We start from the raw sequence: 6,000 nt of genomic DNA, 5'->3' as shown, positions 1-6,000 counted from the left end.
AAATATTTGTTTTTAATATTTCTTTGAAATAGAGGTTTTCAGGTTATGAATATTTTTCTTAGATTGCTCCCAAACGTCTCTGTTGCTAAGTGCAATATCATTTCTCAGAGGGGTTCCTGCTAGACCTTTCAGCAGCTCCTGGCACAGCAGATCAGTCCTTCCTTTTGAAACATTTTCTTCTCTTGGCTTCTGTGCACCACTGTGTTTTAATCCTGCCACACTGTCTGGTCCACCTCACTCTCTGCTGGTTCCTTCTTTTCTCCTTGGTGATACTTAGTGTTGGAGAGCCCTGAAGCCCAGCCCTTGGTTTTCTTTGCTTTTCTCTCTCTCTTAGTGATCTTTTCCAGCCTCATGGCTTTGCTTACCATCTGTCAGACTTACGATGGTCATATGTATTTCTTTAGTCTGGTCTTCTGCACTGAGCTATAGACTTACATATCAGCTCTGCAGTATCACCACGTGGATATCCAATGGATATCTCACATTTATCATGTTCAACACTGGATTCCTGATCTTTCCTTGAAAATTGTTTCTCCTGTAGGTTTTCCATATCATTTAATGGCAACCTCATCCTTCCAACTGCTCATGTATATTTCATTTCTATGTTTGTAAGTTTCTGAAACAGTTGTAATAGAGCTTTGGAACATGAGTGATACTGGGAACGTGGTTTCGCCCAATCATGCTGATTTACGCTCCAGTTCCTAGCTGGGGCTGCAGGAATGAACCAAGGCTCCCAGACCCCAGACATTGAACGTCATATGGTAAGTGTCCTTGATTAAGTAGTTTTATTTTGGGAGACTGCACTTAGTAAATCTCTCCCCCCCCCCCCGTATGTATAAATTGTAACCTTTATGTTTCTATAAAATGACATGAAAAGTGTAGGAATTTTATTTTTGAAATGGATCCATGAGGTGAAAGCCGTGTCTCTACCTGGTTTCACATCTGGCTTATTCACTGGATTTCTGGATGTGCTGAGTGACAGATCCATCAGCCAGTCCCCAGAGGGTAGTTAGTTCTGAGTGGGCCAGCACTACTGAACTGGCCACACAGGCCATGAGGAGTTGGAAAAGCTGGTAGAAGCCTCCCTGGGTGGAAAGTTTTGTATCTTTTACAAGGGAATGTAGGCTTTGCTAACTTTTTTTGGAATAATAACATAATTATAATTTTCTAACATCAAGAGTGAAGATTTTTAACTTAAAGGACAAGAAAATAATTTAGATGGGGTTTTCAGGTAAAGGGGTGGCATTTTTCTGAAGGCAACTGTAATTCTCTCAGTCATCTTGGGAATGGTTAATCCTATGGCAGGTAAAGAAGTGTCCTTGGAACTAGGACAGAGTGAGACAGAATTCGGGCTCCGAGACTTAATAGCTATGGGGCCTAGGCTTGAGGTCCAGTTTTATCACTGACAAGCTGTGTGGCCTTGGGCAAGTTACTGACATTTAAGTTTCAGTTCCTCTCACCATAAGTGGTAATATTTACCTCACAGAGTTTTGGAAAGACTAAAGTAAGTGTGAAAAATGCTTAGCATGGTGCTAGACTTTAGAATATGCACTCAGGAACATATCTGTTGTCATTATTGGAATGTATATTGTCTTCAGCTTCCTCTCATGGGTGCCCGTTTTGAGAGGTGTTAACACTTAGAAGAGTGAGTTGAGACAGGATTTATGTGTGTGAAATATTTGTTTTCCAGTTATGTTTGATCTGTAACCCGATCTACATTTGACGTGCCCTCAAATTCTGGTAGGGAGAAACATGCGTGTGTCTACGTGGGGAGACAGGATGGCCGGAGAGGGGGGTTAATATAAACTAATCCCTTAATCCCTGACCCATGTGGACTGGGGACTTTAGTGTTTGGAGAGAGTGTTTCTTAGACTAAGATATCCAAACTGCTCAAATTCTGAATTACTAAGGACTACTCTATCAACTATTAAATTGCTGCTTCTTATTTACATATGGTTTACTTGTGAGTTATGTGAATATATCAATACACTATAACATCTGAAAATTGTTTATTCAACTAGCTAATTATGAGCACTACTCTATCTTAATCCATTCCACTCCTATAATAAAAGGAAAGTATTGGGGCGCCTGGGTGGCATAATCAGTTAAGCATCTAGCTCTTGATTTCAGCTCAGGTCATGATCTCCAGGTTCATGGGATCAAGCCCTACATCGGACTCCATGCTGACAGCACAGATCCTGCTTGGGATTCTCTCTCTCTCTCTCTCTCTCTCTCTCTCTGCCCCTCCCCTGCTCACTCACATGCTCTCTCTCTCTTTCAAAATAAATGAACATGTTTTTTTAAAAGGAAAATTTAAATAGTAAAGATAAAATTGATAAAACAAGCAAGCTGGATTGAGTGGTTTACCAGGTTTCAGGGAACATTTTCACAGTATAAATAATGATTCTTGTTTGGATGCCATTTCCAGTGTGCCTCTGAGTGATTCAGGTGGTCAGACACTAGTGAGGTTATCCAGGCTGAGTTATCAGCCCATTACCCATGAGGCTGCTGTGCAGCTGAATTACTTTCTCTTTAGGGGACAATGAGTTCATTATAAAGAGAACAGTATGTGTCATACAGCTTCCAGGAATCTCAAGTGTTTGGCTTAGAATATTAAAAAAAAATAAAATAAATCAAGTATTTGGAAGTTAAGCTCTAGGAGGCATTGGGAGGTAAGACACAAATATAGACTCCGGCTAGCTTAAGCCAAAAGGAAATGCATTGGACAGGCACAGAATTATCTCACCCATCTAAGAAATCACTGACCAGGCAGACCTCGGGAAGAGCAGGGAATGATGGTTCAGTAGCAGGAGTTTGTGGAACTCTGCTATCAATGTTCAGTGCTTCAGCAAACCACAGTCTCTGTTTATTTCTGGAGAATTGGATAGACTTGGCTTGAGCCATTATTTGAGTGTCCCCTTGGACCCATCAACTGTGGCCAGGGATAGCTTCGAGTCCAGATAATGCAGCTGAGCACCCAACTCATACAACCATGGCAGCCCCCCATGGGGTACCTACCATAGGGTATTTTACCTTTGAACTACTTTCTTTTTCTTCCTACCTTTAAAGACATTGGTGAATTTTTGTTCCACTCTTTGCTTGGGGAAGTTAAATGGGTCACTGCCCCTATTTCTGGGCACTTGATCAATGATTTTCAGGAAGTTCTATCAGTGTCAGCATTTGTACTTAGTCAATTCAGTAACAGCAGCCTTTGGGTAGTTCCCTTTGTGACATCTGTTTGTCATCAGTTCTTTGCTTACATTTCTTTTTTCCTTTATTCATGTTTTTGCAATTTTTATGTGTATGGTTCTGTGTTGATTGCCATCTGATTCTTGCACATCTTTGAATGGGCTGGCCACCAGATGAAGGGAGTGGGTGGAGTAGTGAACTGTGGTAATCTGAACCCCAACTTGGGTTTATTGTCTCAAACATCCTCTCATCAAATTTGTTACTGCCTTCATCTTAGAGGAACATTTTCCCTTAGTTGTCTTCTCTCCCCTAGACCTTTTCACTGAGAGAGACTATTCAATAGGAAGGTGTTATTTCTTCTTTTTAAAAAGTTATGAACTGTATAATTCATACAGAAGAATAAATAAGATATATGTTTAATTAGTCTTTAAAGGCTAATAATAAAAGGAACATTGACATACAAATAGAATATGCCAGTGTCTTAAAAACCTTCTGTGGGCCCTGCCCCCATCATACCATTCTTACCTGGTGGTAACCATTTGCTGACTTTTGTGTTCATTATTTCCTCACTTGAAAACAATTTTTAAAGTCACCTATGTATGTATATATGCCTAAGCATACATAAAAACATAATCGGTCAGTACAAACCTGGCTGAATAGAGAAAGAGCTATCCTGCTGTTGTTAGAAAAGTCTCCTGGGAGGGGTACCTGGCTAGCTCAGGTGGTTAAGAGTTGGTCCGACTCATTTTCAGTTCAGGTCATAATCTCAGGGTTTGTGAGTTCAAGCCCTGCGTCGGGCTCTGTGGGGGCAGCAAGGAGCCTGCTTGGGACTCTGTCTTCCTCTCTCTCTTTCCCTTCCCCACTTGCTCTTTTTCTCTCTCGCTGTCTCTCAAATAAAAATAAGCTTTAAAAAAAGAAAAGAAAAAAAAATTCCTGGGATAAAATAAACTGAACTGAGTATTTTGGACATGCTTTACAGGGGACCCTTCTGGAGAAGTCTTTGGGCAAAGGCTTGAAGGAGTTCCAGGAAAGTCAGAACATCTGGCAGGCCAGGAGTATGGGCCCAGGGTGTTCAGAGGAAAAAATGGATAGAGAGAGTGGGATTCTTGTGTTGCTTCCCAACTCTCCATGATCAACCCTAGCACTCAAGGGTAGGTAAAAAGCAGTGGTTCTCAAAGTATGGTTGCTTGGCCAGCAGTATCAGGATCATCTGAGAACTTGTTAGAAAATTTCTAGGTCCTGCCAAGACCTATGGAATAGACATCTCTGGGGTTGGGACCCAACAATCTGTGTTTTAAGAAGCCCATCAAAGATTTTGATACATGGTAAAGACTGAGATGTAGTGGATAAAAGCATATACTCTGCATGTCATCAGTTGAGCTACGTTGTAGGATATGGAAAGGAAAGAAGGAGCACAGTTAATTCCCATATAGTCAAGATAGGCTGAGTATAGATAATAATATGAGCCAGGCTCACTCGGTATTCAATGGTTGATTAAAAAGGTAATACAAGGCACCTGGTATTTGTGTGATGACAGCCCTCAACATGGCTTCTTTTGGTGACACTGCTTCAATCCAACCACTGTCCTCTAAACCTGGTGCACAGTGATTGACCTGGGATCTTTCTTCATCATTCTACCTTGAGATTACCTTCAGTTCTGTCCTCTTTCTTCTACTCCATATCTTCCTTTTTCTTGGTTTACTCTCTTGCTTTGGTGAAGCTCAACATTCAGTAGTGTGTCCCAAAGAGTGCATGGTATATACATTTTTGGACTCCTGGAGTGTCTAAAAATGTTTTCATTCTTTTTTCATACTTGATTGTTTGGCTGAATTTAGTAGAATGCTGAAGACATTTCTCCAATTATTCTTCAGTCTTTTTGTTTTTAGTATTGTTGTTGCAAAGTCTAAAGCCATCTGGTACCTGTTGTTTTGAATGTGACCTGTTTTTTCCCCTCTGAAGCATGCAGAACCTATATTTGTACCCAAAGTTCTCAAATTTCACAAGAATATGCCTTGATATAGTTTTTTTTTTTTTTTTTTTTTTTTTGAGAGGGAGTGCAAGTGGAGGAGGGGCAGAGAGAGGAGGACAGAGGACTCTGTACTGACAGCAGTAAGCCCGATGTGGGACTCAAATTCACAAACGTAACTATGAGATCATGACCTGAGATGAAGTTGGATGCTCAACCGGTTGAGCCACCCAGGTGCCCCAATGTAGGGTATTTTTTTTTAATTAATTGTGTTGTGACCCTTCCAATTTGGACTTGTATCTTTTCATCCTGAAAAATTATCTTGAATTATTTTGTTGATTCCCATCTTTTCATTTTCTCTGTCCTTCTTTCTGTAATTTCTGTTTGTTTGTTTTAGAAGCTGTATCTCGTAGGCTGGTTACCTTTTAAGTTGTAGCTCCTTTTTGGTCTTTGATGCTTCCCATTCTTGTTTCATGGATGCAATATCTTCTTTTATATCTCTGAGGATATTAATGTTACTTTTGAAGTTTTCTTCATTGCCAATTACCTGTTTCCTTCAAATTGTTGTTTGTTTTTGTTTTTGTTTTGTCCCTATCTTCTATATTGGAGGTTTCCTTAGATGTCTGTTTGGTTGTTTGCTCGTATTAGAGAATTAATAACTAAAAAGCTGATTGCAAGCTCTGAGCATGTGTGTGCAGGGCTCATTATTCTTAAACTTTGCAAGATAATGGGTGGACCATTTGTTGGAAAGTTCCTGATATTAGCATTTTACATCTTTACTCTTCTATCAAATTCCCCAGGGAATATTCTTCTAATATCTTGCCTTGCTTCCAGTATTCTGAACC

This window comes from Lynx canadensis, chromosome A2 (genome assembly GCF_007474595.2).
Source record: "Lynx canadensis isolate LIC74 chromosome A2, mLynCan4.pri.v2, whole genome shotgun sequence".
NCBI lineage: Eukaryota > Metazoa > Chordata > Mammalia > Carnivora > Felidae > Lynx > Lynx canadensis.
This window is presented reverse-complemented; position numbering follows the sequence as displayed.